Genomic DNA, 13,730 nt, shown 5'->3' on the forward strand with positions numbered 1-13,730 from the left:
AGAATTTTGTTGTTGTTGTGCTGGTTGAAAATCTCTATCATATCTATATCATATCTATCAAGATGTATAGCGGTCAAAGTCGTAGGACCAAATAACGTTCACCCACTGGTCATGTGTACATTTTCATCCTGCTTATTTTGCATCACTCGTCGCATCCTGTTCACGTAGACAACATACGTGATCAGCTTGCTGACGTCAGCTGTCTCAATGAAGGGAGAATGATGGACAAGCTGTAACAACCAAACTTCCCTTGCGAACCGACAAGTAAATGTACTAAACAAATGTCAGTTTTTAAAAAAGCAGTGCAAAAAGATCTGGATCATGAAAGAGGAAAATCTAGAATTAAAATCTGTAAAGTTTTTACAGGATTGAGAGGGCTCCGGAACACGGCTCTGATCTCTTTCTTTTGGACAGGTATGTACATCCTTCGATAAGAATTTAATGGACTTTGGACTTTTTTGATGGATGGCAATTAGAGTCTGTGTGTGTTCATGTTTTTGAAGGAGGCATGGCTTTAGACGGTTTACCGCATAGAAGGTGGGATTATAATTGAACTGCTAGCAAACTTAATTTAGCACCTTTCCAAAATCAACCACTCCATGTACTAATGTATCTTAAAACACTTATGTATGTAAAAAGGTCTACATTTTATACATTTGGTTGTATGTAGAGACCTTATAAACCCTGATGTCCCTGTAAACCAGTTAGTGGCTAGTTCTGTGTTTTGTGTATGTAGAGACCTCATAAACCCTGGTGTCCCTGTAAACCAGTTAGTGGCTAGTTCTGTGTTTTGTGTATGTAGAGACCTCATAAACCCTGACGTCCCTGTAAACCAGTTAGTGGCTAGTTCTGTGTTTTGTGTATGAAGAGACCTCATAAACCCTGGTGTCCCTGTAAACCAGTTAGTGGCTAGTTCTGTGTTTTGTGTATGTAGAGACCTCATAAACCCTGACGTCCCTGTAAACCAGTTAGTGGCTAGTTCTGTGTTTTGTGTATGTAGAGACCTCATAAACCCTGGTGTCCCTGTAAACCAGTTAGTGGCTAGTTCTGTGTTTTGTGTATGAAGAGACCTCATAAACCCTGGTGTCCCTGTAAACCAGTTAGTGGCTAGTTTTGTGTGTTGTATGTAGAGACCTCATAAACCCTGATGTCCCTGTAAACCAGCGAGTGGTCAGTTCTGTGTATTGTGTGTGTAGAGACCTCATAAACCCTGATGTCCCTGTAAACCAGTTAATGGCTAGTATTGTGTGTTGTATGTAGAGACCTCATAAACCCTGTTGTCCATGTTATCCAGTAAGTGGTCAAGCAAGAAGTCAGTTGTACAAAATCAATTTAGTGTTTTTAATCCAGTTGTTTACATATTTTCTATTGTGTCACTCGGAAATATCAGTGTACATTTCTCAACATTCCTTTTGCCATTACTTGAAAATAATCCAGTGAGATGTTTCCATGTACAGGGAGTCATATGTCTTATTACATGAAGAAAAGGGGTAAAACTGAAAGGGGCCAAGTCCTGAAGAATTCTGGCAATGTTAGGACAAATATAGCTTCAAACACAAAATGGTTAACTCATTAAATATTGATTTGATTGGATTTGATTTATTTAATTGATAAATAACTGTGATATATAGCATTGTTTTTAAAAGCATCCAAACATGTGCTTAAAATGTCTCGCAGTACTACAGCTTTGCAGGTAGCTTTCTTAGGTCCCCAAGTTATTTAAGCTTGTTGGAGACTAATGTGTCCCAGACTTGCACAGTAATATTTTTGGTATGTTTAAAAAACCAGTCAGTTCTGGTCCTTGATTTTGATTGAGTCACGTAGGAAGCTGTTATAAAAAACACAATTTATAAGTGATGACTGTATTACATAGTCAAAGTACTTGCATATTCACATGGAATGAAGCAGTTGAGACATAAGTTAATTTTTAATTAGGAACATGCTGTATGCAAGCAGCAAAACGCTGGGAGTTTCTTTGGTGGAATGGAGCCGGATTGTATTTAATGAAGCCTTGCTAAACATATGAACTAACAATTTTATATTACCAATAAGTTCCTTGAAGGAGTGTGTATAGAGTGAATTTTTCAACTTAGAGATTAACCTAACAACCCCCTTAGCTGTTTTTAAATGCACTGTAACACACTGCTTTCTTGGTGCTTATTGCTTTAATAGAGACCTCATAAACCCTGTTGTCCCTGTAAACCACAATTTGACACGTTCCCATAAACCTGTGAAATGTCACATACATAATATAAGTATGTTCTGAAAGTAAATGATTGTTTTTGAAATGGTGTTAGTCTTCTGTAGATCAAATAAAAATTTTTGACATGTTTTTTACCTTGATTGGATGGAGGGAAAGGTATGTCCCTGTAAACCACCAAAAAGTCAATTGACCTCATAAACCACATATGCCTGTATGTGTGTGTGTGCCTGTGTGTGTGTCTGTGTGTGTGTGTGTGTCTGTGTGAGTGATGGGGCTGTGGAGTGAATTAACAGAGCGTCTGTGTAGCTGCATTCCCCATCACCACAGCGAACCCACTGACCTGCGCGATCGGCCACGCCTTTCCCCTCAAACTACACGTTCACACACAGACAACTGAGACCAGAGCCCCCTGCTGGAGAGACGGGGGAGTTTGCATTTGCTTTATTACTTTCTACATTTCATTGTTGCTCCGAAAGTGATACATTTTTTAATAATCCTATGTTTTGCTAATAAATACATCATATAATTTAACCGAATAAAATTTGGATTACGCTTAATTTATAGTAGACATAACATTTAAATTGCTCAAATAAACTTTATTTAAATTTCTTTAATGAAAAGCGTTTATGTAATTATGTGTAATATTTTTGCTGGTGTACCCATCTTAGTGTTGGCTCATTAGGCAAAATGCTAAAAATGTCCTATTTGTATATCGCTTTGGATAAAGTGTATGCTAAATTACTACATGTATGATATTTAATATTTGATGGCTATTTAATAAGTGTAAAATGTAAGTGGTTATAATACATTTGATCCCTTTTTTCAGAACATTTTTATTCTTCTCCATAAAACTTTTTGCACCTTCTTTGTTCTTCCCATGCAGCTTGTACTTGCATCACCTCTTTTATTTACTCCTCTCTCTCTCTCTCTCTCTCTCTCTTACTCTCCCTCTCTCTCTCTCTCTCTCTCTCTCTCTCTCTCGCTCTCTCGCTCACTCTCCCTCTCTCCCTCTCTCTCTCTCTCTCTCTCCCCCTCTCTCTCTCTCTCTCTCTCTCTCGCTCTCTCGCTCTCCCTCTCTCACTCTCCCTCTCTCCCTCTCTCTCTCTCTCTCTCCCCCCCTCTCTCTCTCTCTCTCTCTCTCACTCTCTCTCCCTCCCTCTCTCTCTATCTCTCTCTTTCTCTCCTTGTCTCTCTCTCTCTCTCTCCTCCGTACAGAAACCACAGTTTAGATGGAAAACCGGACAAACACAGACTCTCTGTGCTTAAACAGAGCTTCTTTTCTTCAAGAAACACAAACTGTTTTCTTAGACTCAAAGGTCCAGAACAATTTGGGTTCTAGCGGACAACAAAATCTTTATTACGTCCCGTTTCCCCCCGTCAGCCCAACACTGACTCACCCACACACATCCACACTTGCACAGAGCAATTCAGCCTTGTCTATCCATCTCAAGGAAAACTTTAGAGTTTTCCAGTGGCCGGACAAAGCCTCAGTGTGTGTGCACAATGAATGTTGACTCTCGTGAACGGATTCGTATTTGCCCTGGAAAATTCATGATCGTCCATGTGCGTGGCCATAACTGAGAGATAAGTTCCATTGCAAACCACACAGCCATGGAAAATAAATAGTCGCACAGGCTAGCTCATACATAAAGCAAGAGTGCTGCTTTGGCTCGGGCCTACCGCTAAAATAGCTAATGAATCTAACCCTGCTGGGCACCAGCGCTGTTAATGTAATTACTTTGCAGACTTCATCGAATTAGATTTAAATTTCACTCAAATGCATCATGACCCGTCTCCGAGTTCAGTCGGGCGGTGAGAGAGTGTGTCAAGCTGTCTGACATGGCATCAAGAGATGGCACGATTAGCAGAATTAAAGAAAATGCTCTTGACAGATGTTCATGAGTTGAACTAAAAGGTTGGCTGCAGACATGAAGTGGAATACATTTATATTGCAAAATGGAAAGACGGATCAAATGGCGACAAAATGTGAAGTGACTTTATATTTTATTTATTCATTTGTAATGCTGACAGACTGATCCCATTGGGGATAAAACCAACAATCTTTTAGTTACCAGGCCAGACCTTCAACCAAAGATGAGCTCTAGAGACTAGAAAATCATATCTATATATGAATAAAGAATAGCAATACTACAAAAAATGTAATAATGTTAAATTCTAGTAGAGATATGCAATTTACAATATTTGCATTTTCAGTAATGTATAAAATGAATGTAAAAAATAAAAATACCTGAAAATGTAATTAAATTGAACTGTGCAGTTCAAAATCTATAGATTTCTGTGATATATATAAATGCATGTAATATCCCCAGGACTGGAGCTACACTTGCCCTCACCCCAGCGCATGTGTCTGGTACACTGTGTTCTCTGTCTTCAAAGCAGATGCGCAGAAGAGGCGAGGCTCTGCAATGTGCCACTGATATTGTGCAAGACTGGAGGTTATAGGTCTGTGTGCATGTCAGTGTGTGTGTTTGCTTTCAGCCTTTTTTCTTACAGCTTGTACAATTGTCATTTAGGACATCTGTCAACCTTTTGCCTGCATCACTTGGATTCCTAGTTCCTATAGTGACATTAAAATGAAGTAACCTGCTTATATACCACAGGTGAGCTGACGGCTGCACATAAACGCGGCCTTCCAGCAGGTGGTTTGGGAAAAATGTTGTGCAACCTCAAGGCTTCGAGGAGCTATTAAATGCACGGCGATGGCCACCGATTGGCTCTCCCGAGGCACTTCCCACTTCAGATCTCGTTTCTAAAAAGGGACACGCATTAACGCACTTGTGGCTGTCGCCATGGCAACAGCTGGCTCTCGTGTGACAATTCTCTTCTGGAATTCCGGATGGATGGTCCAGGTCGTTCCCACGCTGCACGGCGAGGAATGCCTCTTTCAGAGACATGCTGTGGGTGGCATTCGACTAGATTTGCATTTGCATAATTGTAATTACTTCAGTATATTTAATTCAGAGAATGTATTTTAACTTATTGTTTTAGCATGCACTATTGACTAAATTAAGGAAATGAACCATGTTTCTAACTCCAGACAAGAATAAGAGTCGAGATACGACGATAAAGGCAATAGAGGGTTTTAATTCTACATTTTACAAAGATACCCACAATTATCGCATTCTAGGACATCACAGACATGCTTAGTACAGGAAGGCTGGTCTGTTATGAATTCATTTTCTAAGATACGTTCTTTATTTGAAATTATATGGCAACATCCCATGTGCATAGAAAAGGTAATCTAACATTGCAGCAAACCTAAGTAAGAAAATGTATTCAACATGGAGATTTTTTTCTTCTTCATATATATAGCTCGAAAAAAAAATCGGAATATTTGTGCATGTCCATTATAAATAGTATTCAGAATTCAGTTAAAATTAGTATAACCTAAAACATAATTAAATTTAATATCCTTAAAGTGATAGTTCACCAAAAAGAAACATTCTGACATCATGTACTAACCCTGATGTCATTTAAAAACTGTATGATTTTTATTCTTCCTCAGAACATAAAAGAAGACATTTTGAAGAATGTTATTAAATTGCACCCATTCACTTGCATTGGTTTTGTGTTCATACAATAGAAGTGAATGGGTGCCGGTTTTTTTAGGTTGCCAACTTTCTTCAAAACATCTTTTTTATTCCGCGTAAGAAAGTCATACTGGTTTGAAATAACAAGAGGGTGATTAAATGACTATCACTTAAGGGTACCCGGATTGAGTTTAGTTATGTTACACTGAATTAATAAATCTAATTCAACTAAACTGTAGTAAACATTAGAAATAATGAATGAAGAGGGATAGTTCACCCTAAAATAAAAATAAAATCATCACTTTTTTACATCCATGTCATTCAAAACCTGTATCTGCTGAACACAAAAGAAGATATTTTGAGAAACGTCTCAGTGGTTTTGTGTTCATACAATGGAAGTCAATGGGGACCGATGTTGTTTGGTTACCACTATCTTCAAAACATCTTATTTTGTGTTCTGCAGAAGAAAGTCATACATGTTTAGAAAATTCAAGAGATTCAGTTAAAAAATTCACTGCGTTTAGTTAGGATGCTGCTTTAAAAGGCATCTTTGCAGGCAGTAGACAGCAAAGTACATCACTAGATTTTAAAACAGAGCCAAAGATAGTCCTTCCATTATCTCTCCTCTGTATCTCTTTCCCATCTTTATATTGAGCATACTGAACACTTGAGTCATCAGGCCTGGACATTTTCTCAGAGAGCTCTGTAGCAGGTTGTGTGACATTTTACTGAGATCTGGGGTCAAGCGTCTCGTCCCAGTCCTTAAAAGGACATGATTAGTCTATCGCAAGCCAACACATAAACAGACCAATCGACTACAACAGTTTACCAAGTACAGAGACAGCATGAGTAGTTTTTAGAAGTCCAACTAATTTCTAGGAATCATTTTTTATAAACAGTTTCTGAGATTCAAGATTCAGAAGTGCTTTGGTCCCTGATGTCCAGCCATTACATATTAGTTTAGTTAGGTTTAAACTTTAAACTCTGGTTTAGTTAGTCTTCGACATTTTTGATGTTATCGATACAGTAAGTCTGTTACTTGTTGCTTCAAAAACCCCAACCACAAAAAAATATGTTCAAATTCCTGAATTATTATTTTAGACGGGTTCAACTGGTTCAACAAAAATATTTGAATCATTTACGAATCAAAATATGAATCAATATATGTTCAGATTCCTGAATTATACTTTTAGAATGGATCAACTGATTCATCAAAAAAGATTTTATTCATTAACGAATCAAAATATGTTCAGATTCCTGAATCATTCTTTTAGACGGGTTCAACTGGTTCATCAAAAAGATTTGAATCATTTACGATCAAAATATGAATCAAAATTACGAATCAAAATATGTTCAGATTCCTGAATTATTCTTTTACACGGGTTCAACTGATTCATCAAAAAGATTTGAATCATTTACGAATCAAACATACCAGGATGCCCACCCACTGCCAGAGGCAACAGATGTGACTTAACAATCTCTATAAATTATACAGTCCGTTCAGCAGGCTGAAGGAAAATACATTTATTTACATAGGTTCACAGAACATTCCCTGAAAAGGCAGACAGCAGTGAGTCACAGACAGCTGGGCCTTCATCTGGACAATAATGCTTGCTTTAAAACACAGTTTAAGGATTCGCTCATGTCTGGTGAATCAGTCTGCGCCACAGCAGACTTATGATACATCGCATTTTCTTTGTCCAACATTAAAGAAAATGTCACATAGTTGAGTAAAAGATTCTACCAAAATCCAAGAAAACAGGTATGAGAAAGGTCTAAATTTGGGATGGTTAAACAGTGTAAATGATTAATCAGCAATTTAAGTATAATTATATGGAGAAATATGTATATTAGATTTGTTTGGATTTTTAATAGTTAATTCAAATGAATAATAACAACACAAACAGGATTATATTGAATCAATTGTGCCAGAGATGGCATCCATTTTCACATGCTCGACTGGCGAGAGAAGATAAGCAACACATTGTATATCTATAATGAAGGTGTTACCATGGGCACACCTCGCTCTTCTCTCCACGCCGGGTTAACTGGATTCACTGTGCTGATGATGATGAAGAACACACTGATGAGTCTTTTCTGAGACCGTAAACAAGAAGCTGTTCACAAATGTGACAGAAGCTACCCACAGCTGATATTTTTTGGGGTTGCTACAGAAACTGAATGAACTTACTCACCAGGTGCATCATGTTCTGTGTTCTTGAAACAAGCTTTTAAGCTGGTGACTGATTACAGCGTTCCAAGAGTATACGGAATGTACACACACACCCAGAGCCACAGGAACAGCTTCTTGCTAGAAAGATGAATCCAGCGCAAATGTGACATTGATACATTTTAAAAGGGAAAAGTATTTTTTTATGCCCCATGAAGAACCTACCGTTCTACAAACGTGACAGTAGGACACTCATGGTATTAGATGACAACACAATGGCACTTTAAAGGGATAGTTCACCCAAAAATAAATATTCTGTCATCATTTATTCACCCTCATGTTGTTAAATCTTGTATATGATGTTCTTCCATGGCACACAAAAGAAGATATGTTGAGAAATGCCTCTGTGGTTTTGTGCCCATATGTAGGACGATACCAGAGTCCAGTACTGTTACCAACATTCTTCAAAATATCTCCTTTTCCGTTCTGCAGGAAAAAGAGGTTTGGAACGACAATGAACAACCTTTAATATCTCATATCTAACATCCATGTAGGAAGCCATGAGGAGGAACACATGTACATCATAAAGCAAACTCCTTCAGAGTGACACGAGACCCCTCAGCATTTCGTCCCCATCACCCTGTCTGGGTTTGTGATAATGAGTTGACTGCTTGTCATTCCCTCAGTCTCCCACACGCTTCTATGAAGTTCATTATGTGGTTGTGGTTGTAATGTACTGTGCTAGTAATGTAATGCCGACACACAATACAGTACATATTGCTCAGAAAAAAGGCCAGTTTGTTCCAGCATGACCTCTTTTCAGCTATCCGAGGTACTTATTTGCTCTTAACAGATCCTTTTTTGAAACAAAGTGATTTCCAATGTTGTCTCTTGTTTTCTCTTTTACAGTTTTCAATGGAAATAATTTGATAATGTGTGTGTGGATCCAGAATGCAGATAACTGTGTGTTTTATTAGAAATTGTATTTATCTGTGTGTTGTGCTCATTTTGTGTTGTAAAATGCGACTTGGACATTTCCTGACGTTTTTATTGCAATTCCTTTGTAAAACTTCCCATAAAGTGATGATGATGTCAGGAGGTGAGCCGTGTGAACACAATCGTATCATGCATTGTTTGGTGATCTATATGAAAGCAAATCTATTGTTTATAACTAAATCAGATTTCACACTATACTGTAAACATGATATCGTGTGTTGGTGTGAAGATTAGATTCCTGAGACATATGGGCCACTGCCAAAAATCAGATCTTACATCATTATTACTTTATGAAGAAGTCTCATTTCCCTGTGACACTGTGATGAAATGATGATGTCATAAGTTTGCAATAGCACAGCATGAACATAATGTGCCCTTTAAGGAGTGTGTGCGCGTGTGTGTTTGCATGTGTTTTCAGGGGGTGGGGTGGCTGGGGACATCAGGCATCTCTCCTGTGAGATAATTAAGGTGTAGGTGTGAATGGAAGGCTGTCAATCACCCCCTCCCCCCATTCCCTGTTGCTCACAAATTACCCCAACTAGGTGTCGGGACTCTAGGGCATAAGATCATATGTAAGAAATAAGAGAAGGCCTAAAAAAGGAAGGAGGGAATATTGAGAACGAATAGATGTCGAAAAATTGATTCGAGGGTTTGTATGGAAAAGAGTCTGTGGGTGGGGAATCAGCATAATTGATTTCTTTTTTTAAACACGTAATTTTTTAGCTTTGTAAACTCTAAAACAGATACAGAATTACACTATTTACAAAACATAAAGGAAAATATAACAACGCGAATTGTGACACAAATTTTTTAACATGCATTTTTATATATCATAGGCATTATATGTAGCCTAAAGTTACTAATATGAGTTACCTGTTACCTTGTTATTATAAATAACAAGTAAATTAATGTATTCTGAAACTAATAAAATAAATAAAATAATAAAACAATATTTTTCTAAAAATTGTCCGTAGGGTGTGAGTGCGTGAGTGAATGAGCGAGTGTGTGTGCCCTGCGATGGGTTGGCACTCCATCCAGGGTGTATCCTGCCTTGATGCCCGATGACTCCTGAGATAGGCGCAGGCTCCCCGTGACCCGAGGTAGTTCGGATAAAGCGGTAGAAAATGGATGGATGGATGGATAAAACAATATTTTTCTAATATATAAATTTAAATCATTTTTTGACATTAACTCCCATGTATAAATGATCAAATCATGCCTCGCTTTAACAGAAGCACACAAGATGTTCTTGAATCATTCTCACACCATGCCGGGTTGACATGAATCATCAGATTTTGCACAAATTTGTGAAGTCTATGCCAGCTTGAGTGCATGATATCATTACTGCAAAACAGTGAACTTCCAAACATGAAATATATGAATCAGCAATGATCCTCTCGATCCAATTGTTCTGCTGATTATATAATTCACAATTATTCTTTTGAATTACAAATTATTTTTGTTTTCCAGTTAACACTGTGAGAAATGTAATGGTAGCATTCTTGTTTCAGCTATCTCAATATTACTCTACAAAATATTTTTCCGCTTATAACTGTGAAATTTTATTAAATGACAGTGATGTAGTGTTAAGAGTGTGTCTGAGGTGGGGGATTCAGCAGAGACCATCTGTCCAGACCCCCTTCTTAGAACTCAGGAGGAGCCGTCCAAGGACATTGGGTGTTGTGGTTAGTGATGGGGTAATATAGACATAAGCAAACATAAGGAAGTCAAAAAACAAACAGAAAAGTCTTAAAAAGAAATAAAAATCCTGTCATCATTTATTTACCCTCATGTAAATATCTGTACAAGACTCTTTTTGTCCGTGGAAAACAAAAGAAGATCATTTCAGTAAAATGCTGGTTATACGCATTATTAAAGATCGTTTTACAAAAATGTAACAAAATTTCAACCAAAAATGAAATTCTGTCATCACTTAACCCTCATTTTATTTCAAAAACTGTGTGACTTTCTTCCGTAAAGTTATTTACAAGCTGCATTTTTGCTTGTAATGAAAGTAAATGATGACCACATGTGTCCCCTGGTCTCCACTGATATTCACTATGCATAAAAATATGTTTTATCCATCTTTATAAAAGTATTGTTAAAGTTGATGTTTCTCTAACATCTATGTTACATCCATAGACTGGTAACAGGTGTCTTCCATTGTCCTCTATTTAAACACAAGCATCATCCCTTCTCAGAACGGCCAGACAATAGGGGGTTGAACTCATGAATATCAGTGAAAGTGAGAGTGAATTGGGTGGAGCAGTACATTTATATCAAATCTATTTCCATATGCTATGGAGTCATTCATCACTGATCATTTACTCGTCTATTTATGCATGTGATACGGAGGGTTTGCTTTAAAGGATTGGTTAACATTGGGTTTAACATATGCTGGATCATAAATCACAGCCAATCTAAAAGCCAGATAACATTGGGGTGAGTTATGCGGTCGGGGCGAATTCTGACTCGTAAGACAGATTGTTTTGGCCCAGAACTATGACTTTGTCTTTATTTCGTCCTACAAAAAATGACTGTAGATGTACTCATTGTTATGCTTATGATAAAAATTGATAACATATACAGTAGCTTATTTCACACTTAATATTGTTCTCACATGTGGCTCACAGGAGTTTTTTTTTTTTATTAAACATGTAACAAAATAACAAAACTGTAAATTATATTGTTAAGTTGCATCGACCAAGAACATTTATTAAAAAAATCCCCAGGGAACTTTTTCTGAGCTTACGCTTTCTAGGAAATAACTTTTGAGATGTCATTTCCAGGAATGATTGTTTTTGGTAAAAGGCTGCCATGTTCAGACAAGCCTCTTCTCAACGATTCTTATCATTCTGTGTGAGCTAAATGTACAGGTGCTGTTTTGCTTGGCGTCGTTTGACAAATGGTATTGACTTCAAAGGGGGTTTTAAAATACATGCACATCTATGCAAGTTACCCAAATGTAAATAAAAATCAATTCAAGCAACAAGGGTGTACAATCTGGCCCGCAAGTGCTTCCATTGTAAACATACGGTACCCAAAGGTTAAACTTGATGACATCGTCCACTTTACGCACCTGTTTTATCAGAGTGTCTCTGCCAGGCAATATCATTGTGAACACAGTCATGTCCGAAAAGGACTCCACGTCCAGTGCCAGTAGACCGTTATCACCATTAGACAAGGGTCCTGGTGTACTGGTTTGTGCTTTAGCGAGCTGGCCGGTCTCCAGGCAATGCAAGATTCATTATAGATGGTCAGGGTGCTGATAGCAAGCCTGACCCCACTACCTCCCCCATAGAGGTTTGTGCCCAACGGACCATTATGATGTCCTTAGAGGCACCGGACCATAAATTTATGGGCTGTGTTCCTCACTCACCATTGCTCTCTTGTTTCCCAGTGTACCAAAACATTATTCTGTCACTCTTCAGTTTAGATGAAGCTAAAAAGCATCTGTTCCAAATGTGCAAATGGCAGCATTGAACCGATTAACTCTGAATCAAACACAGCGGGGATCAAACATCCACTTGCAAAAGTTTGATGATCCATGTTATTTTAGCGTGATCATTTTTTCGTCTCGTCTCATCTTCATCTTGCTTGAATGGAAGCAAGAATATCTGACCTTAAGTTGACACGTCTATGTCACACTAGCGCTTTGTTGCCAATGTGCAATAGTTATTAACATTTTTCAAAATATCTTCTTTTGTGTTCTGCCGAAGAAAGTCACACAGGTTTGAAATGACAAAACGGTGAATAAATGAAAACACTCATCTAAAAGGACTTTTTGAAATGGCACATTGTGCACATGGCTTTAATCCCCAATGTGTGTGTTCATAATAAGATTAAGCTTCTTTAACATTATCTCTGTCTCTTTTAAGATAATCTTTGCATTGAGACCTGAGGGTGTGAATAGCAACAGATGCTGTTAGCCTTTGATGACCACTCTGAAAGGTCAGTGGTCAGGGCTGATGACAGTTCACCCAAACCAATAAAGTCAATAGCGGTCGTAACACTAAGAGAACGCAGCAAAATATGACAGCTCTGATCGTGCAAAGATGTTTAATGAATCATTTTGTCCCGAACAGATTTTTAATGACAATCCAAGCGCTTATTCGGTGAGGTCGAGCAGAGTTTGGCACTGAATTGCGACCGAACGTATGGAATGCATCAAACTGGAATGCCTCGCTCCCAGCTGAAGAAGCACAGGCAGCAGGTGGAGTCTAGAGGCAAAGATGAGGTCATTGAGGCCAACTATTTTCACATGGGTTTGTTTTACAGTGTTTACCTTAGTCGGAAACACCCCCGCACCAACACACATCTAGCTAAACCCAGTGAACCCTGGGATCTTTAATACACCACGTGATTATCACTGGGGATGGTGGTATCTCTCCAAAATCTCGCATTGTTTTGCTGTATGTGCCATATACTTGAAACTCTATTGTCTGGGCTTTACTATATACCTCAGGAATTTTTCATTAGAAAACCCCAAAGATGATTTCATCCAGCCCCTCCCATGACTGCACCGTTCAGGAATGCCACAGTATCTCTGCATCCAGAGCTTTTATCACTGTGCAGGCTGTTATATATGCAGATGTTTCTGTGACATACTTTACATTGGCTAAAGGAAAGTGTCTGTAGTTGACCACCCATTTGTGACCTAGTTTCAAGAATTACGTGAGAGAAATATGAAAAATTCAAATCTAGCATTTTAGAGCGACACAGCCCCCTGCTGTACAAACGGTGAAGGTAAAACATCAACAGACAATGTGATGGTGCAAAGCAGGAAACACGAGCGGGAAATGCAGGTGTT

This window comes from Triplophysa dalaica, chromosome 24 (genome assembly GCF_015846415.1).
Source record: "Triplophysa dalaica isolate WHDGS20190420 chromosome 24, ASM1584641v1, whole genome shotgun sequence".
NCBI lineage: Eukaryota > Metazoa > Chordata > Actinopteri > Cypriniformes > Nemacheilidae > Triplophysa > Triplophysa dalaica.